Consider the following 21872-nt stretch of genomic DNA (forward strand, 5'->3'; position numbering starts at 1 on the left):
AAATATACATATTTTACTTTTTAAACAATTTGCTTATTGTCTATAACAAAGCTCTAAAGATATCATTAAAGAAAATTCTGACATCTCTTTAATAAAGTGGGACACTATTTCAGCAACAACAAAAAAGGTCAATCTTTACTAATGTGACTATCTGCATATAACATACTTTCAGAAAAGTCATAAGTTTATTTCACTGTCATCAGTTGTGAGGGGTAAATTAAGTAAGCCACTGGCATTAGAATGAACTGGACAGTGACAAAGTCAGAATCTTGATAATCCAACCATCAGCTGTGCAACAGTGAGCAGGATAGAAGTGAGATCAGGAGAGTCCAGTCTCTCATGGGTTTCTTCAAGTATTCAAGAAGTATACACTAGGGCAGAGAAAATGGGAGCACATCATTCAGGATGGGGAAAAAAAGAATCCTAACTTGAAAATCTAAGTACACCACATGGTAACATTCATAGTTTTTATCTTTTCACACTACCCGTTAAGTACACAAAATAGCTATCATATCCCTCTATTTAATGATAACTAGGTTGTTCTCACTGATGTAGAGACAAAAGAACTAGTGGCACCACTGCGTACAAGACGAAAAAAAGGTGGGCGTAGGTTTAATGGTTTTAACCTAGATACTACCACTTGTAAGTTGAATGATATTAGGCAAGTCAAAATCTAGTCTCAGTTTCTTCATGGTAAAATATAGATAGCAGTGGTACTTTCCTCTTAAGATTATTCTATTCATGTAGAAGATCTAGCACAGTACTGGCCCCAAGTGGAACTCAATAAATGGTACTCAATGAGTCTTTTCCCATAAATACTACCAGCAAGTTCAGATGTTCAGAGAAAGGAAATTTAACTTAGATTTCCAGTTCAAGATAACTAACAGGAAAAAAAAAAAAAAAAAAAAAAGTGAGGCATTTGGGGAGGGACACAAGCATATTCTATGGTCTTATTTTTTTCTCCTGTTTCCATCTAGTAAGCTAATTCTGGGCAACTAAAGGAAATTCCAGCCTGGTTCTATGCTGACTGGTCAACAGTCCATAGAATCAAAGCAGAAAATTTCAAGTATCCAACTGGCCTGCAAACCTATGATCAACTAATCTATTCTTGACAAAGGAGGCAAGAATATACAATGGGGAAAAGACAGTCCCTTCAATAAGTGGTGCTGGGAAAAGAGGACAGCTACTTGTAAAAGAATGAAACTGGAACACTCCCTAACACTATATATGAAAATAAACTCAAAATGGATTAAAGACCTAAATATAAGACCAGATACTATAAAACACTTAGAGGAAAACATAGGCCAAACACTCTAACATAAACCACAGCAGTATCTTCTAGAGTAATGACAATAAAAACAAAGATAAATAAATGGGACCTAATTAAACTTAAAAGGTTTTCTGCAGCAAAGGAAACCCTAAATAAAATGAAGACAACCCACAGAATGGAAGAAAATATTTGCAAATAAAGTGACTGACAAAGGATTAATCTCAAAAATATATAAACACCTCCCAAAGCTTAATACCATAAAGACAAACAATCCCATCAAAAAATGGGCCAAAGATCTAAACAGACAATTCTCCAAAGACTTACAGATGGCCAAAAACCACATGAAAAGATGTTCAACATCACTCATTATTAAGAGAAATGCAAATTAAAACTACTATGAGGTACCACCTTATACCTTTACACCAGCCAGAATGGACATCATCAAAAAGTCTACAAACAATAAATGCTAGAGAGGGTGTGGAGAAAAGGAAACCCTCTTGAATTGTGGTGGGAATGTAAATTAGTGCAACCATTATGGAAAACAGTATGGAGATTCCCCAAAAAACTAAAAATAGAATTACCATTTGATCCAGCAATCCCACTCCTGGGCATCTATCCACAGAAAACCACAACCCAAAAAGACATGTGTACCCCAATGTTCATTGCAGCACTATATAACAACAGCCAAGACATGGAAACAACCTAAATGCCCATCGAGAGAGGAGTGGATAAAGAACATGTGGTACATATATATACACAGTGGAATATCACTCAGCCATTAAAAGGAAAGAAATAATGGCATTTGCAGCATCACGGATGGACCCAGAAATATCATGCTAAGTGAAGTTAGTCAGACAGTGAGACACAAAGGTCATATGCTAGCACTTATTTGTGGAATCTAAAAAAAGGATACAATGTACTTTGCAGAACAGAAAATGACTCACAGGCTTTGAAAAACTTATGGTTACCAAAGGAGAAAGGTGGGGGAGGCGGTTGGCTGGGGGTTTGGGATGGAAATGCTGTAAAAGTGGGTTGTGATGATAGTTGTACAATTACAAATAAAATAAAATTCACTGAGTTTAAAAAAGAAAATGCATGGAGCTAGAAGGTGAAATTCCAATAAACCACATAGGCTCCCTGCCCCAACCAAAAAAATTGGTCTGAAAGACGTCAAGGTTGATATCTATCAGATTAAAGTTAGCCTTCAAAAATGTATATTTTTCAGAGTTCCCTGGTGGCCCAGTGGGTTAAAGATCTGGCATTGTCACTGCTGTGGCTCAGGTCACTGCTGTGGCACAGGCTCGATCCCTGGCCCAGGGAATTTCCACATGCCGTGGGTGCGGTCAAAAAAAAAAAAAGAGAGAAAGAAAATTTTTCCCCTTTCCTTTTGAATGTGGGCTAGATTTGACTTGCTTCCAAAGAAGAGGAAAAATATGAAAAGGAAAAAATAGTAATTTTAACATGAAAAAAACCTGGCAAACACCATCTTCACCAAGTGATAAAACGTTACATATCACCAATGAAATGAATATACTATGTACTCCTGGATATGACATGAAAGGTACTTCACTTCTGTGGCTCTTCTTTCCAAAAACCCATAACCCTGGTCTAAAACATCAGATAAACTCAATTTGAGGAACATACTACAAAACACTTCAAAAGTCAAAACTGTCAAGGTCACAAAAAAGAAGACTGAGAAACTATCAGAGGGGACCAGAGAAGACTTAAGGAAACATGATAGATAAATATACTGTGGTCTCTTGAATTGGATCCTGGAATAGAAAAAGAACATCAGTAGATAAAATAATGAAATCCAAATGAAGTCTGGAGTTTAGTCAATAGTAATGTACCAATGTTGGTTTAATAAATATACTGTTTCATGTACTTAGTTTTGACAAGTGAACCATGGTAAAATAAGGGGATAGTGAAACAATAATGATAACATAAGGGGAAACTAAAACTGCGTGAGGGTATATGAGAACTCTCTGCTATCTTTGAAACCTTCCTATAAATCTATATTACAAATAAAAGCCATGTTTAAACAACAATACACTAAATAAGAAAAGCAAGTTTCAGTAAAATATGTGTAATATGATCCTACATTCTTTGAAAATGAATTTTACTTGTTTAATTATAAAAATTATGTGTTCACATACTTAGAACACACAGGTGTATTATCCAAAATAAAAACAGAACACAAAATAAAGAGAGCCAAAAATAGAGTAGATTGACAAAATTTTATTTCTCTTTAATTTCAATCTTGAAATGAATGGTCCAGCTTAGTGAAGCAGCTCTGCTCCTTACAGTCATTCATGGACCCAAGTTCCTTTCAAGACATGGATCAACTATCCTCTAAGACAACACCATCATCTGCATGGTCTAAGTACTTCCAATGAAACCAGCATAAAAGGAGAAAAGCACCTACCAGTGGAGGCACAGCCAATGTCTTAAAATCCAATAAAAGTATCACATATCACTTCCTTTCACAATCCACTGCTAAAAATGCAGATATATCTAGTCTCACAGTGGGTTTGGAAATGTAGCAAAGATGAACAGACATGCAAGGAAGGAGAACAGGGACTTGTGTGGACAACTAGTAACTGTCACCAGAAAAAGTAGGCAAAAAAATAAGTTATCTGGCAATCTCCAAATAACCATTTTTAACATTTGAATATATTTTTTAGGCTTTTTTTCTTAGCGCTTAAACAAAACCAGAATACCTATTTTTTCACTTCAGGTATCACACACATACATCTACTTACACTGCACAGTATTCCACTGAATTAATATACCATATGCAATTTCGCTTCATCTGCATTTTATCCACTTCTTCAGAACTTCCTACCCTACCTAACAAAGAATCATGTGAACAGGCTGATGTTTTTAAGTTTCCTTTTTTTTTTTTTTTTTTTTTCCTTTTTACAGACAGAGCTGCAGCATTTGAAATTCCTGGGTTAGCAGTCAAATTGGAGCCACAGCTGAGGCCTACACCACAGCCACAGCTACACCAGATCCAAGCCGCATCTGCAACCTACATGACATCTGCGGCAATGCCAGATCCTTAAGCCACTGAATGAGGCCAGGAATCAAACCTGCATCCTCATAGACACTCTGTCACGTTCTTAACTTGCTGAGCCACAACAGGAACTCCTAAAATATTCTTAATATACAAACAATAATTAAAAACATAATGAAGGAGAAGACTATATTTATAATACACAAAGCGACAGAAAAAAAAGATAAAATACATAGAAACAGATTTTATAAGAAATGTGTAAAACCAACACAAAGAGAACATTTCCAAACACTTCAAAAGTAGGCTTGAACAAGTAAAAGAGCACAGCTTCAATGTGTATTTACAGAAATGCTTTTTTTCCTTTATTCCAAATTGGTGTTTCTGAAGTCTGAAATACAATATACCATTTTATCTCTAGTCATACCCAAGTCAATATTTCCCCTAAAATGAAAATTATTCCTTGAAAGTATATTACCTTAAACTGGTGGGTATCATAGTACAATATCCAATTCCTCTTTATGCAGGTAAATGAATGTCTAAATTCTAGATACTCAATAGGTCCAGGAACTTCCTTGATCATAGCATACATGCACAAACAAATAAAATTAGTTGGAAGTACTCTGCCAATCTCTGGTTTAGATTATCCAAATTTCATGATAATGGATATGACTAGGTTAAAACCTACCATCTTGCTATTTTCTATTTGTTCCCTCAATTCTTTGTTTCTTTACTCCTCTTTCTCTAACTTCTCTTGTGCTGGGCATTTTTTATGATTCCATTTTATTACTTCTACAGATTATTTATATCCCTATTTAAAAATTTTAGTGGTTATCCAATACACTTTTCTTTCTTTTTTTGCTTTTTAAGGCCACACCTGCATCATATGGAGGTTCCTAGACTAGGGTCCAATCTGAGCTGTAGCTGCTGGCCTACACCACAGCCACAGCAAAGCCAGATCCAAGCCGTGTTTGCAATCTACACCAAGCTCATGGCAACCCCAGATCCTTAACCCACTGAGCAAGGCCAGGGATCAAACCCGCATCCTCATGGCTCCTAGTCAGGTTTATTAACCACTAAGCTAAGAAGGGAACTCCTCAATATATCTTTTTAATTAAGCTAAGGCTATGTTCAAATATTATACCACTTCATGTGTAGTACAAAGACTTACAGAAATATATTTCCAATTCTTCTCTTCCATCCTTTCTGCTACTGTTAAATCTTTTATGTACACTATAAACATATAATACTCCTCTTGCTTTAGACAGTCACTTATCTGCTAGAGCAGGGGCAAGCCAACTACAGCCCAAGGGCCAACTCTAACCCATTGCCTGATTTTACAAATAGTTTATTAGAATGCAACCATGGGAGTTCCTGTCATGGCTCAGCAGAAATAAATCTGACTAGTATCTATGAGATTGCACGTTTAATCCCCGGCCTCGCTCAGTGGATTCAGAATCCGGCGCTGCCGTGAGCTGTGGTGTAGGTCAGGGACGTGGCCCAGATCCCATATTGCTGTGGGGTGGTGTACGCCGGTAGCTGTAGCTCCAATTTGACCCCTAGCTTGGGAACCTCCATATGACGCAGGTGCAGCCCTAAAAAGACAAACAAACAAACAAACAAAAAATGCAGCCATGTTCATTCACTTAATGTTTTTCACACTACAATGGAAGAGTTGAATAGATGCAAAAGACTATATACCTTAAGTATTTTTTCTCTAGTTTTTATATTAAAAGTTTGACCTTTATTTCAGAGAAATTAAAAATAATAACTTTTTCCTATGTCTAGTGGTCTTTATGTAGATCCAAATTTATGTAGATCATATTCCTTCTACCTAAAGAACAGTTAAATGTTCTCTAACACTTCTTACAGAGTAGGTCTACCGTCAATGAATTCCCAGTTTTTGTTTGCCTAAGAAAAACTATTTCTCCTTCATTTTTAAAGATATGTTCATTGAGTATATATTTCTAGGCCAATAGTTGTGTTTTTTTTTTTTTATTTAGCACTTTTTAAATATCACCCCACTGTCTCTTGACTCTTATAGTTTCTGATGAAAAATTAGCCATCAATAAAAATCCTACCTTTATTCTTTGTATATGATGTTTCTATTTGCTCTGGATGCCTTTGAGATTTTCTCTTTGGTTTTTTTTCTGAATTTTGTGTGTTTGTGTGTGTGTGTCTACGCAAGTGTGTTACATCCAGGTTGTTATTTTCTGAGCTTCTTGGATCTGTGTTTTTGCGCCTCATTAATTCTGGAAAATTCTCAGTCTTTATTTCTTAAAATATTTCTTTTACCTCATTCTTTTTCCTCTCTTATACCTCTTCTGCTATTACTCTTTATTAGACTCTTCTTAGTTTGGTGGTAGAAAATGGTTGGGGGAGGTGCTGTTCTGAGCAAGTCTCAGCCTTAGGCATGTTTTATGTCTTTGGTTCTTGAGGCTGTAACTTTTTCAATTCTCCTTCTCTTGATTTAATCCCACAGTCGTGGGTTCAGCATATCCTTGAGAAAGTAAGTGTTCCTCCCTGCCCTTCCCCCAACTGCAGTGAATTTCATCAGTGCTATGATGCAGAGGTACTTGTTGCCTTCTTCTCCACCACTCCCACTGCCCAGAGACTAAGGCTCTGGTTATGTAGTGGAGAGAGAGGAGAAGGATCCTGGAACTGCTGTCCTCCTCCCTAGAGTGTGCATCACGATATTTCCTAGGGCTCTTTCCTGTTGTCTGTCTCTTGGGGTTCTTAGCCCACCCACCAGGATTAGTAGAGAAAGATCACACATGAGGGAACAAGGTTCTCCTATTTCTGATGTCCTCACAGATTTCACATGTTCCTGCTGGCTTCTACTTGACCTTAACTATTTTTGTCCACAATTCTAGCTAAACTCTTCTTACTGGTATCCAGCTCTGTCTACCTCAAGTGAGTGTTCATGTCTCCTCTTTCCCTTAGGTTTTGAAGTTAGTTCAGTTCTTTTTCATTTTAAGGGCAGAAGGGACACTCCTAGCTCTCTACATCCCAGGACAGCAACTAAAAGTTCTGATAACCTTTAATTTATTTTTTATTACATTTTTAAAAATTATAGCTGATTTACAGTATTGCGTTAATAATTTTTAAACCCTCTTTTGGAATAAGAATATTTCCTGATGATTATTCTCTGATTTCCAAGATTTAAAGTTCCAATGTGTAAAATAACATGTGCCCAATTCTTACTCAAATGCCTGTACTCTAATTATACTCATTTTCCTCTTGTTAAAAAGATTAATTGAATGGCTAAGTATAAATTTTCTAAGGGAACGGGAAAGATTTCTCCTACTGCAGATTATGCCCTTTGGTAAAATTAAATATGATCATAAGAATTTGTCTTCTGTGGCTTCCTGATTATAAAGAATAAAATACACATACATATACCACAAATCTCCGTACGTCGTTATCATCACCTGGTATTCCACAATGTGCCCCTGGTTAAAGTTTTCACCTCGTGTAAAACCCATGAATGTGCACATACACCTTCCCTTCTTGCCCTACCTGCCTCCCGGCGCCACCACCGCCCCCCAACTCTCTCTGGTGGCGATTTTAAAACTATAGGAATGCAGCAGTTCAGAAGGGACCCAAAACACAGGTTTCTGCTTTAGTTTAGTATCCTATCTGAATCCTGCTGTGCTTCAGGTTTCATCTGGATTTCTCTACTATTGCAACATCAGTATTTGCAAGAAAATCTGCTTCAATAAGCATCTTTGGGCCTATAATGTAAAATCCTACCATAAATAACCATTTTAACATAGGTAAAATTTTATACATTTATTGCTATCCCTTAATTATTACTATGCTAAAAAAAATCACTGTTAATTTTTATTCAGATATCACAGGCATAAATTTTCCAGTCGCATGCATGAAAAAAAATTTTAATATGCTGTCTTCATATAGTAACTAATCCAAAATAGAAAACTATCCTTGCACCGACTGAAGTCTCAGGGACAGATGCACTGATTAGAGACTTCAACAACATAACTTATGCTGTCTGAAGGGCTTCTGAGGCAGATGTTCCATCTTATGACTCATCTGATCATTTACTTATATACTAATGTCCACTATATTATATCATTCACATCAAAGCAACAATGCAGTGAAAAAGAAACTCTAAATTTTGTTCCTGCAAATATAAAGTTCCCATTTAGTTTCAGATTGTTTCTGAAAAGAACAACAAAAGTCTTATTTGTGAGTAGTTTTCTGCTTCTGAATCACTAAACCCATGTAGAGTTTCTGTATACAAACTACTGTCAAGGTGTAGCAAGCCAGATACATTGCAGAGATATACCACTGGCTACCCTGAAAAATGTACTTACACTATACTTTACCATTATAATAAAATTGAACAGTGGCATTACTAAAGCTTTTTACAAAATACAAGGTAAATTTGCTTTAAGTAATTTCATTCCATTAGCTTTGAAATCTGTTCAGTGAAATAATTATATGAAGAAAATACTCGTCAATTTAAATAATGTCAATATATTAGTGCTGTTAACTTATTTAAATAAATTATAACCAGAACTATTTAACAAGACAACAAAGGGAAAAGATTCAGATTACTTAGAATCCACTGGTAAAGTTCCCTAAGCACCAAATTGTTGCATAGAGTTAATGTTACTATAAGTATAAAAGAAGTTATCTAACAGTCTAAATATTTATCCTAGTATCAATCTAAGTCTTAGACTTTGAAATGAAATGAATAAAAATGACTGCAAAACACTTTTAACTGGGAATTTAAAAATTAGAAAATACTATTAAAGTGATAATGAATATATCATATTTGCATTAAACTTCATTTGAAAAGCAAATCACATGAGGGAGTTCCCACTGTGGCTCATGACGAGGCAGTTCGATACCTGACCTCACTCAGTGGGTTAAGGATCCAGCATTGCCAGAAGCTGAGGCATAGGTCACACATATGGCTCGGATCTGGTGTTGCTGAGGCTGTGGTGTAGGCCGGGCAGCCAGCAGCTGCAGCTTCAATTCAACCCCTTGCCTGGGAACTTCCATACATATGGCAGGCGCAGCCCTAAAAAGAAAGAAAATAAAATTGTATTATCCACAAATGCAGAATTTTCTACATTTTATTTCTTTAAGTAATAATGAAGACAATTTTTTTTTTTTTGCCTTTTTTTCTTCTTTTTTTTTAGGGCCACACCCGCGGCATATGGCGGTTCCCAGGCTAGGGGTCCAATTGGAGCTACAGCTGCCGGCCTAAGCCACAGCAATATCAGATCCAAGCCTCATCTGCAACCTACACCACAGCTCACAGCAACACCAAATCCTTAACCCACTGAGCGAGGCCAGGGATTGAACCCTCAACCTCATGGTTCCTGGTCAGATTCGTTCCCACTGCGCCATGACAGGAACTCTTAAAGGCACACTTTTAAACTGAGAAAAATCTTTAATAACATTAACTGCTTTCTTGGAGTTCCTGCTGTAGTGCAATAGGTTAAGGACTGAGCATTGTCTCTGCAGCAATGCGTTAAGCATCCAGTGTTGCCACATCTGTGGTATGGGTTGCAGTTGTGGTTCCAATTTAATCTCTGGCCCGGGAACTTCCATAGGCTATGGAAAAATAAAAAATAAACAAAACAGTAAAAAATAAATAAAAAATAAAATAAAATGATATAACCACTTTCTTATTTGCTACCAAAATAAGGGGGATATTTTTATGAATCTGTCATGTTAAACAACAGTCAACAGGTGCATACAATAAGTAAACAAATTCAGCTCAAGGCAAGAAGAACTAAATCACCATTTAGTAGTTGCAATTTAGATTATTCTAGCATGTAATACTTTAATTGTATAAAACAAAGCTGATGTCACAAACACAAAAGAACTTGCAAAGCAAGTACCACAAATAATTTCTACGCTGCTTGTGATGGCTGACAAGTGATGAGCACTTTGTATATACTCATTTGTGTATAAATGTATATACTATGCACATAAGACAACAAGTGGTCTGTAAAAAGAAAATACTAAAGAAAAACTCTTAAACTTTTCATAATCAACATTTTTATAATGTTTTGACAGAATATCTGCTTTAATCTTTGACTCCCTGAACGATCTCTTCTACACGGAAATATAGTATTTTCAACATTAAAAAAGGAGAAGTTGAACCAGACAAACTAGGATTTATATTGGGCTAAAAGTACTTATATGAGACAATGTATTAATATACTGGCAATGTGTTGATATATTACCAATGTACTTCATAGTTTAATAATTTAAGATATTTTCAGAAAATATTTTAAATCACTTATTAATTGATATGTGAGTACTATTAGTCAGTGCTGGTGAAAGAGCTCCCCATAAAAGCAAACAAAAAACAAATACCCAAGCTCTTTAGGCCTATTTAGCTAACAGCATTAAAGCTATTTTCTCATTGATGGAAAAAAGTGAAAGAGGAGTTCCCATTGTGGCTCAGCGGGTTAAGAACCCAACTAGTACCCATGAGGATGCAGGTTCGATCCCTGGCCTCACTCAGTGGGTTGAGGATCTGGCATTGCCACAAGTTGCGGTATAAGTTGCAAATGTTGGGCTTGGATCTGGTGTTGCTGTGGCTATGGCATAGGCTGGCAGTTGCAGCTCTGATTCAGCCCCTAGCCCGGGAGCTTCCATATGCCTCAGGTGCAGCCCTAAAAAGAGAAGAAAAAAACAGTGAAACAGATGCAAGTGTCCAAAATGGCTAGCACTCCTCACTACTACCACTACCTCGACCTATGAATCTAAACTTTCGACAGAGCACTAGAAGTTATGTTTTTCTTTTATGCTGTTTTTTAAAAAGAGAATAATGCAAAGTAAGAATGAAATAAAACTTCAAGTTCAATACAAAGGTACTCACTACCCCAATTCTCCCACAGCAATCAAATAATCACAAAAGATTTGATTATGAATGGATTATGATTAAAAAATTCTTCCCACTTCCCTACTCCCAAATATTCCTATACACAAAGGATTATACATCTCAACCAAATCAACAAATTGCAAAAGGTTAAATGTACAAGCAAATACAATCCAGCTATCTATCCCCTATTGTGCCAGATATTAAAGAGATTTGCAAAATACAAAACAAACCCATTCTTATTAAATATATTTGTTTTAGAACAAAATTGATATTAACCTACATAAACATAAGTTTTTAGTATATTTAATAATTTTAAAAATGTAAAAGAGTCTTCAGACCCAAAAGTTTGAGAACTGCTGCTTTAAAGGATATTAACTCCTCTTTTTTTTTTTTTTAACAAGAAGTTTATTTAAGCAAGACCCTTGTCTTGAAGAGAAAACTACCTAGGATTCATTTCTTTTACAGTAATTTATCCCTACTTAAAGACAGATTGCCCAACATGTAACAGGTACATACGAAAAAGTTATAAAACTGTCCTTGGTTTTACAATGATAAATGAAAAACATTAAAACTCTCCAATCGAATAAGATATGCAAGGATTTTTATGTTGCTCTTTTGTGTGTGTGTGTGTGTTAAACAGAGAGATTGCAAAATAACTTACTGGAATATAAAGATAAGAAATGAATGAACATGCCACTAATGGAGAGAGGGGATATTTTCACAGAACCAGTATTTTTCCCCATTCCATCTCCAGTGAGGTCAATTAAAACATACCACTGGCCATTTAGTTTAAAAAAAAATGCAATATGCTTGTACACATACACCAGTTACTTTATGTACAATAAAGGAATAGGGAAGGGGGAAATGAAAGAATATTGAAAACTATACTGTAGTAGTCAGGATGTGGTAAAACCAAATTGCGGTTTTCTAACTGAGAATGTCTTCTTGGTCTGTAGGAACAGAATTCTGGAGTAAAGTAGCAGGTTCCCTTTTTAGTAGACACCTCCTGTTTGCTGCTGGCACACATCAATTTGCATCTTCACCCTCCATTTTCACCTGTGCAGGTGTGTCTGTTTCATTGACCGGCTGCCCCGTCAAATTGGAATCTGATTTGCCTCACTGACAGGCCCTGTCATTCACAATAGGCTTTCATTAGTTTACTAAGTGGTCTATGCCTCTTAATCTTAAACTGCACCACAAAACCACCCTGGCCCGCCACCTTCAAATTAATATGATCGTTTTTCTCAGTCTTAACTCCTTCCTTGGGCTTTTCATCACCCATGGTGAGCGCCAGAGTCTCCTCGGCTGCTAATTCACAAGAGAGGTACCAGGTCTGCACAGAACAAGCACACAAGGAGCACCAGGAGCAGCTAATCCCAACTCCTCTTAAGATATTTTTCCGCCTTTCCATACGGAGACAAGCGGCTGGAAAAGCTGCATTTTTTTAAATAAAAATGAATTTAACTAGGGGATATAAAGAGAGAGAGCTGAGCAAGAGAGACTACAGTAAGGAGAAAAAGGAACTGGAGTTCTTTAGATACTTTGTTATTTCCAGACCTAGGGCAGGAAATGGAAAAGATACGACAAAAACACCCTTCATATCACACCAGATAGCATAAAACTATCAAAGACTACTAGTGTGGTATTAAAAGAGTTCAGAAGCCAGTTTGAAGAGGCTCCCTCAGCCAAAGCTGAAACAATCTGAGTATCAGTAAGGATGATAACTGCAATGGACTGAGACATAAGACATGTTTCAATCTATGAATTAATAATCCAAAAAGTATCACTAATCATCTTTAGAGGATGCCGAAGAACCAACTCACCACTGCACCAGTTTATCCTAGGAAAAAGCTAGTATAATCACATTTTTTTGTATCCCACCCAGACACCCAAGGAGGGGAAAAGCCTAATCAGAAAAGTGTTTCAATTGGATCCTTATTTAGTAAAAATAAAACCCTATAGCCTCTAAATACATTTTTTAAATTCCATATAAAATACTGATACAATACCGAGTAGTTATGCTGGGAGCAACATGGGAAGTCCAACTAATACATTAATGCTAATTTACAGTCAGCATCAACTAAACTGTGTTTCACTTACCATACATAAATTACCTTCAAAGAAACCCACACAAAACATCTATCTTTACAAACCAAACAAAATTACAACTTCTCTTACTAAACATGAGCTCTCTGTCCCTCTGAACTCTATCCCTAGAAATGCTTGTGAACATCAAAGTAATTACCATGAGTACTTAGGTTCAAAAACAGAATGCGAGGATTTTCTCGAAAGAACTAGGTTCTAAGGTAAAGGAGACTAAAGACTTAAAATGTGGGACCATGAATGTTACAGTCAATTAACTAAAAGTGGACATAACATATGAGAGATAATGGTTAAAAGGAAGGGCTTTAGATCAAAGAGCCCCAGTTCAACTCCCAGCTCTGCCATTTACTAACTTGACGAGTTACTTAACCTAATTGTTCCTCTAGTATGTAAAATGGGAATAGTAGTGCATGCTTTGAGTAAATCTTGTGAAAGACTAAATGAGGGAACGGATGTAATAATAAAGCCTTAATATACTGCCTATAAGATATTAATTCCTCAATAAGTAAAACTTCTGGTAATAGTACTTGTTATTCTTCATGCCACGTAAAGGGAAAGGAGATGATGGGAAGATGCTGGGCAGAAAAAAATCCTTTCACCAACCATCGCTGTTAAGAGATATCATCATCAATATAGTAAAGGTTAGCTACCATTCTGCCTTAACAGTTATCAAAAATGAAACGAAAATACAGTATATAAACATGCACGTAAATTTTAACAGATACCAGTTAAGTATACCATCCAAAATAGCATTAATTTTTTTCCTTTATTAGATTTCCTAATAAAATATTATCTAAGTCATTTAATGAAAAAAAAGTGTAAAATAACATAAGCCTTCTATATAAATACTCAATAGAAACCTTCTATTTGCAAGTAAAATAGGCCAGTCTCCTAATGCCTCTCATATCAAATGAAGCAATCTTTAAAGTTCTCCTCCATAGAAAAGCTGACAAAAGATCAAAAAGGGATTATAGTTTGATTAGGTCCTATGGGTTTATTTTTGCTCTAATTTCTATTGATTTGGGAGACTGACCTGAGAAAATATTCATGATGTTGATGTCAGAGAGTGTTCTGCCTATGTTTTCTTCTAGGAGTTTGATGGTGTCCTGTCGTATATTTAAGTCTTTCAGCCATTTTGAGTTTATTTTTGTGCATGGTGTGAGGGTGTGTTCTAATTTCATTGCTTTGCATGCAGCTGTCCAGGTTTCCCAGCAATGCTTGCTGAATAGACTTTCTTTTTCCCATTTTATGTTCTTGCCTCCCTTGTCAAAGATTAATTGACCATAGGTGTCAGGGTTTATTTCTGGGTTCTTTATTCTGTTCCATTGGTCTGTCTGTTTTGATACCAGTACCACACTGTTTTGATGACTGTGGCTTTGTAGTATATCCGGACAAAACTCTACTTAAAAGAGACACATGCACCTACATGTTCATTGCAGCACTATTCACAATAGCCAGGACATGGAAACAACCCAACTGTCCATCAACAGATGATTGGATTCGGAAGATGTGGTATATATACACAATGGAATACTACTCAGCCGTAGAAAAGAATGACATAATGCCATTTGCAGCAACATGGATGGAACTAGAGACTCTCATACTGAGTGAAATGAGCCAGAAAGACAAATACCATATGATATCACTTATAACTGGAATCTAATATCCAGCACAAATGAACATCTCCTCAGAAAAGAAAATCAAGGACTTGTGGCTGCCTGATGGGAGGGGGAGGGAGTGGGAGGGATCGGGAACTTGGGCTTATCAGACACAACTTAGAATAGATTTACAAGCAGAACCTGCTGAGTAGCATTGAAAACCTTGTCTAGATACTCATGTTGCAACAGAACAAAGGGTGGGGAAAAAAAATGTAATTGTAATGTATACATTTAAGGATAACTTGATCCCCTTGCTGTACAGTGGGAAAATAAAATAAAATAAATAAAAAAAGGGATTATAACAAAGATTTAAAATTAAAATGATGGTCTGGTTGTAATTTACATCAAATTTAACTCTGAGAGTAATCACAAAACCCTGCCAAGATCAGCAAACTAGGTACAAACCATTCCCCTAGTAAATTCCAGTGCATTCAGGCTCCTTGATTCTCTCCCAACAACTGTTTCTTAAGAAGAGTCCCACTCTTGGAGCTTCTCCAGCTGTTTACTTTTGAAAGTCACTCAACGTTCCCCCTTTACTTTCCATAGGGTAAATAGTTACTATGTAATCTTATTTCACTGATTTATGTACACTTTAAGTTGTCCCTAATATATACTGTACAACTGACATTTACAGTTGGTTAAATGGGGTATGGCAATTTCTACAAAAAGCAAATTCAAGAAACCCTACTGAAAATCAACATGGCAATGTCTAGCAAGAAATGAAATGTAAAAGAAGTATATCTTGTGATTCACTAATTTCTCTCCAATTAATATTTCTTAAGGAAATAATACAATAGAAGCAAATGATATATGAATAAAGACACTCACTGAAAAGATACATATGATAGAATAACTAAAAATATATTCCAATATTTAGGAAATTATAAACTATACATCACTGATGTAATGAAATATCTGCTCAATAAAAATTATTATTAATAGTAAAGCTATTCTAAAACAAGAAAAATGTTTCATAATATTAAGCAATAAAATACCTTTAGGAAGTAAACATAGGGTAGCAATTAAAGCATGAGTTTTGCTAAAAATCTTGACTCTGCTATTCAGGTATGTGATTTTTGAATGTTACTTAACCTCCCTGAGACCCACTTTTCCTCATTTCTAAAATGGGCTAATAAGGAGTTCCCATTGTGGCTCAGCAGGTTAAGAACCCAACGTTATCTCTGTGAGGATGCAAGTTTGATCCCTGGCCTCATTCAGTGGGTTAAGGATCCAGCACTGCCGCAAGCCATGGCCTAGGTCACAGAAGCAGCTGGGATCCAATGTTGTGACTGGCTGTGGCTATGACGTAGGCCTACAGTTAGCTGCAGCTCCAAATTGACCCCTAGCCCAGGAACTTGCATACACTGCAGGTGAGGCCATAAAAAAGAAAAAGAAAAAGAAAATGGACTAGTAAGATCTAACTCATAGGGTTCTTAGGAGAATCAAGTGAGAGCATTACAATGTGGCCTCCTCCTACCTCGACAAATCCCTTCCCTAATACTCAACTGATTCCTTCCTATTACCACAACATGAGTTTATAAATAGCAGAGCATGTCTACAATGGTAATATATGATAAGACTATGGTTCTATATTTAAAGTTATAACTTGTAGTAGATTTCCTTAATAGGGCTTTATTCTCCCCAATAAAGAAGAGTTAGGGAGCCCTAACTCTCCCCAGTTCTTTAAAAGTAAAATATCAACCCTTGACCCCTAATATAACACTGCTTCATTTGTTTTTTTAAAAGCATATTCAAAATAATTTAATTAGAGTTCTTCCTCATTTTACCAATGTTACACAAATCAGAATTCAGCCTGAATATACAAAGACGGAAAGAACAAATTAGGAAAATAGATGGAATACATATAATCCCCTGCATTTTCATTCTAAAGTTTTAATAAAATTTGAACAATAAACTTAATTGGGGGTAAGGAAGAACTCTATTCCCAGAAAGCTATAAATTAATGTATACTACATTGTTTCAGTTCTATCCATCTGACAACCTGGCATGCCAAGAGAAGTCCTTCACAACCAGCCTAAAGAGAAGGTAGATACAGTTGTCCTTTCAACTAGGGAAGAGGAAAGAGGAACAAAATGACCTTCCCCTAACCCAACTCTTTACCTATGTGTCATGCAAAATATCTAAAGGTCTGGTGGGACAATGGGGTCTTCTTCAGGTCTGGTGGAAAGAAGCGAGTCAGTCAAGTCCAGGCCAGCCAGACAAGGCTTCTTCCTCTTTCCCACGCTGGCAGCAAGGACAGCAAAACCAAGTTGGGATAGAAGAAAATGGACCAGGAAGGAGACATCACAGACCTGAATGAGGTAATTGCAGGCTCACAAGAAATCTAGGGGCTCTGAGGGGACACCTTGACCTCACCAATGGAGAGGAGAGAAATCTTTCTGTTCTAAAGGAGCAGTACCGTACAACAGCCTGTAGCCCTCTGAGGAAGACCTGCCTTTCCCTCAAAGGTCTGTGCTGGCAACCCATTAGCTCAAAATTTTAAGTCACTGAAGGAGGAAAACTGTATCTGGCCTAAAAAGGATGATTTAAGGGTGTTGATGTAAAATTTGCAAAAGGACAAGTTATAAGGAAATCGAAGACCATAATAAGACACAAGGGCTCATCTGATTTCATTCAGGCAAGTTAAGTATAACAATGAATGCACTGGTTTTTAAAACCAAATCAGCCTCAATACTTAAATTTTTACCTTAACATAATGACAGTGTTCTGATAACTAAGAATAATGTGGTTCAAAATTTGATGTTTAAAGATCAAGAGACTCTTTAGGACCTTAGAAGTTTCCTTTCCATCCCTAAGTAATTTCAACTCCTTAGTGAGCAAAGAGTTTTAAAAAAGAGTCCATCTAGTTGCTATTTTGAGCAGAGAGGACAGGAAAGGAGACCTAAACCATATCAGAAAAGGCAATCAAGAAAAAAAATGAGAATGCCTCAAGCACCTAAAGTAGATATAAGACCACCATGAATATGAGGATATGTTCAAGCAATTAAACTGTAAATAGCTAGTAGATTAAATAGCTTCATACAATGTTACAATGCAAACTAGAAGGAACTGTTTCCTACTGCTGCAATATTTTCCACAGTAAACAGAAGTTGGTTATTAGAATGCATTGTATATGTAGATGAGAACCACTGCATAATTACTTAACCCATTGAATTTGTACTAAAGAAACAAAGAAAACATATGTTTTTTGGTCAGATTGTTTACTGCAATCCAATACTAGATTAATTTAATAAATACTGCTGAAAAAGAAAATTACAGGACTCAAGGAAAAAAAACTCCATTATTTTAGGATACAATCAAAGACAGCTTTATATTGGCAATTTGTGTCTAGGCAAAAATGTGTGACTCATTTTAAACTTTTAAATGACATTCTTATGGGGTGGGGGGAGGTGGGCTCTTGAAAAATAGTAATTTATGTTCGTGGTAATTAAAGGTGATTTACAAAACATATAAACACCTAACTTAACTTAAAGGAGGGGGTGGCAATTAAATGAAAGCATTTTTACCTTCTCATTTAGCAGTACAATAAAGTTGTAGTGCCTTGAGGGTTACAATTCCATATAAACCAGAAAGGCAACTTAAAACCTATTTCTTCCATCAATGCTACCCTCATCCTTCTTTAGCAAACACAGGCAACAAAACTAAAGGAGCTCTCTGGAGCCTTATTGTCAAAGCTCTAACTAAGCAATTTAGATATATGAAATTCAAACAGATACAGAGGGACAGTAATATAAAACAGAATGAGGACGCATCTGTCATTAATATCAATGGAGAAAGGATAAGGGCTTTTATTCTTCCTGACCAAAAATTCTAACCATCTATAGAAATCATCTACATAGATTAATCTTAGTTCGGTCTCATAAGAACTTGTCTGCCCAGTTTAAGAAGGGTGAGCCCAAAAGAGAAGTAAAATCACATGGCAACGATATTAAAATCACATGGCAGCGGCGGATGGGGGTGGGGGGTGAAGAGATGGGGGGAGGTGACAGACATATTTTCTAAAAATTATAAAACTACATAGATCTTTCAAAATAAAAAGAAATGACATCGAAATCAAACAGTACAGTTAGCAGTTACTCCAAAAACTGAAATGCACTACTGACTAAAGTAGACTTTTTTTTTTAAGGAAAATAAACATTGAAAAGTAAATTCAAATAGAAATTAAATTCCTCCATGTAATCAGAAGAAGAAAATAAGCATATATCCTTTCAGATTTTAAAGAAAAGCAGTTATTTCTGAAGACTGGAAATAAGAGGCAAACATGAAATTTTGTTGTGAATACCTTATTTCTCTTTTGTTTATGATAACCATATATTATTTAGGATTTTTTAATATAATGAATATTTTTTAAAAGTAAAAGCATCTGTTTAGCCATTTATAATCAAAAGATAGAGCAAAATCTGATAAAACCAAAACTGTATGGGATACATGATGCCCAGTTTTTTCCCAGAGTTCTATTCTCCAGTTGCTTGTTAAAGTGATAAAATGTAGGGAAGCTGGGATGACTACAGAGTTACCGTGTTTTTAAACTACCTCTTTAGGTTATAAACAGGCTTGACAATTATGGCAGGGCAACCAACTCCATATTAACATTATTAGCATGTGTCTGAATTGTTGGCATTTTATTTTAATTCCAGTAGAAGGGAAATGATTAGTAAGCACCTAGTATGTATTAGGTACCATAGTAGATTCTAGTCTCTAATGTTGTATTCTATTTAATCTTAACAATTCTACAGAACTGGTGTTATGCGAGCTGTAGAGATGATGATATTGAAAGAGAAAGGTTAAGGCAGAACAGACCATACAAACATAATGCTGTGACAGCTGTCAAGGAAGTAACTTCTTTTTTTTTTTTTTTTTTTTTGCTTTTTAGGGCCGCTTCTGAGGCATTTGGAGGTTCCCAGGCTATGGGTCAAATTAGAGCTACAGCTGCCAGCCTACACCCCAGCCACAGCAACAAGGATCCGAGCCTCGTCTGTGACCTACACCACAGCTTACAGCAACGCCGGATTCTTAACCCACTAAGCAAAGCCAAGGATCGAGCCCACAACTCATGGTTCCTAGTCAGATTCATTCCACTGCACGACAACGGGAACTCCGGAAGTAACTTCTTTAACAGAACCTGCTAATTTGGTTATCTGAAAGTAAACTCCTTTAACTAAATCATCCTGGCAGAATTAACCTGAGTATCCCAGCTAAAAAAAATCAAACATTGTACAGAGATAGTAATAACCACCAACAACTCTCAACTCACTACAGTTTAAGTCAAAACCATCTTCTCACTGTTTTATTTTTTTGGCTGCACTCCAAGCACGTGGAAGTTCCTGGGCCAGAGATCAGACCCACGCCACAGTGGCAACCCAAGCCATTACAGTGACAATGCTGGACCCTTAACCCACTTATTTCCTTCTCACTGTTGTTGTTCTTTTTTTTTTTTTGTCTTTCCTAGGGCCGCTCCCGCGGCATATGGAGGTTCCCAGGCTAGGGGTCTAACTGGAGCTGTAGCCACCAGCCTACACCAGAGCCACAGCAACGCCGGATCCTTAACCCACTGAGCAAGGCCAGGGACCGAACCCACAACCTCATGGTTCCTAGTCGGATTCGTAAACGACTGCGCCACGACGGGAACTCCTCCTTCTCACTGTTTTAATACACAACTTCTGAGAATTGTATTTGAATCATTTGTGCATACCTTACCTTAGTATTTAAGAAAATTCCTCATGTTTTAAAAAATCAGAATACATGTTCACTTTTTTAAAAGCTAATGGTCTACAATAAAAAAGGAAAGTCACCTCTCTCTCTCCACTCCAATTTTATTCTCCAAAAGAACCTATCAACCATTTGACATCTCTCTTGAGATTTCTTTCTATGAATATGTGTGTGTAGAGCTGAGCTATCTAATACTAGAGCCACTAGCCACATGCAGCTGTAAAGTGCCTGAAATGCGGCTAGTCCAAATGGAGATGTGCTGTAAGTATAAATCATACACCAGATTTCAAAGACATGGTACCAAAAATATAACAATAGTTTTTCATATTGACATGTTGAAATAATATTTCGATAGATCAAATGTGTTATTAAAGTTAATTTCATCTTTTACTTTTTTATTGTGGCTATCTGAAAATTTTTAATGACATATGTCACTCACATTTACAGCTCACATTATATTTCTATGGTCAGCACTGGTGCAAAGGCTAACTATAGGTCTTGGAGTCAGACTTGCCTTACTCAGTACTACTCCCAACTATACCATCTACCAGCTATGTAACCTTGGACAGATTTCCTAACCCTCTGTACCTACCTCTATTTTGTTTAGGGAATAAGTGAAATTCCTCACATAAAGCATGGCACATAGTAAGTACCTAATAAATATCTGATGGCATCAAAAGAATAAAACTATAACCTAATTCTTTTAAAATAACTATACAGCACCTGTCTCTTCAGGAAAGTCTCCAGATATGCCTATAGGGTCACTATTGTGAAGAGCAGGTGCACTTGAATTTTCTTTTTCTCTCTCACACACAGACACACACAAATATATGGATCTGGAACATGTTTGCTACATAGATCCTAAACATTTAAGTTGAGAAAAGTACAAAAGAAGCATGGTATAGAGAAAAAAACTGGAAATAGAAAAAATTTTAAAGAAAAAGAAAAGATGGGCTCTATGCCCAATTTACTAGCTATGTGCCCTAGGAAAACTACTTGGACTTTCTCTTTCAATATCCTCAACTGTACAGCTGGAATAAGAATGTGAATAGAAATAAGATTTCTCAATGTATCCCCCAATGTTATATCAACTTTCTTTTTGAACAATGTAAATGTTTTATCTATTTCAATGTATGACCTATCTAAAAATTATTCCAAAAAATCAAAAAATTTTAAACACTAGTATTCTTTTGGTGATAGAGGAGGAGAATTTGGATGTATCTGACA

General features: G+C 36.3%; 1 protein-coding gene and 1 pseudogene across 1 annotated transcript in view; both read right to left on the bottom strand.

Moving 5' to 3' along the window:
- Nucleotides 1–21872, bottom strand: part of OLA1 (Obg like ATPase 1) — a 172209-nt gene that overhangs the window by 106300 nt on the left and 44037 nt on the right.
- On the bottom strand, nt 10852–14352 carry LOC110257166 (annotated as a pseudogene).

This window comes from Sus scrofa, chromosome 15 (assembly GCF_000003025.6).
Source record: "Sus scrofa isolate TJ Tabasco breed Duroc chromosome 15, Sscrofa11.1, whole genome shotgun sequence".
Classification (NCBI taxonomy): Eukaryota; Metazoa; Chordata; class Mammalia; order Artiodactyla; family Suidae; genus Sus; species Sus scrofa.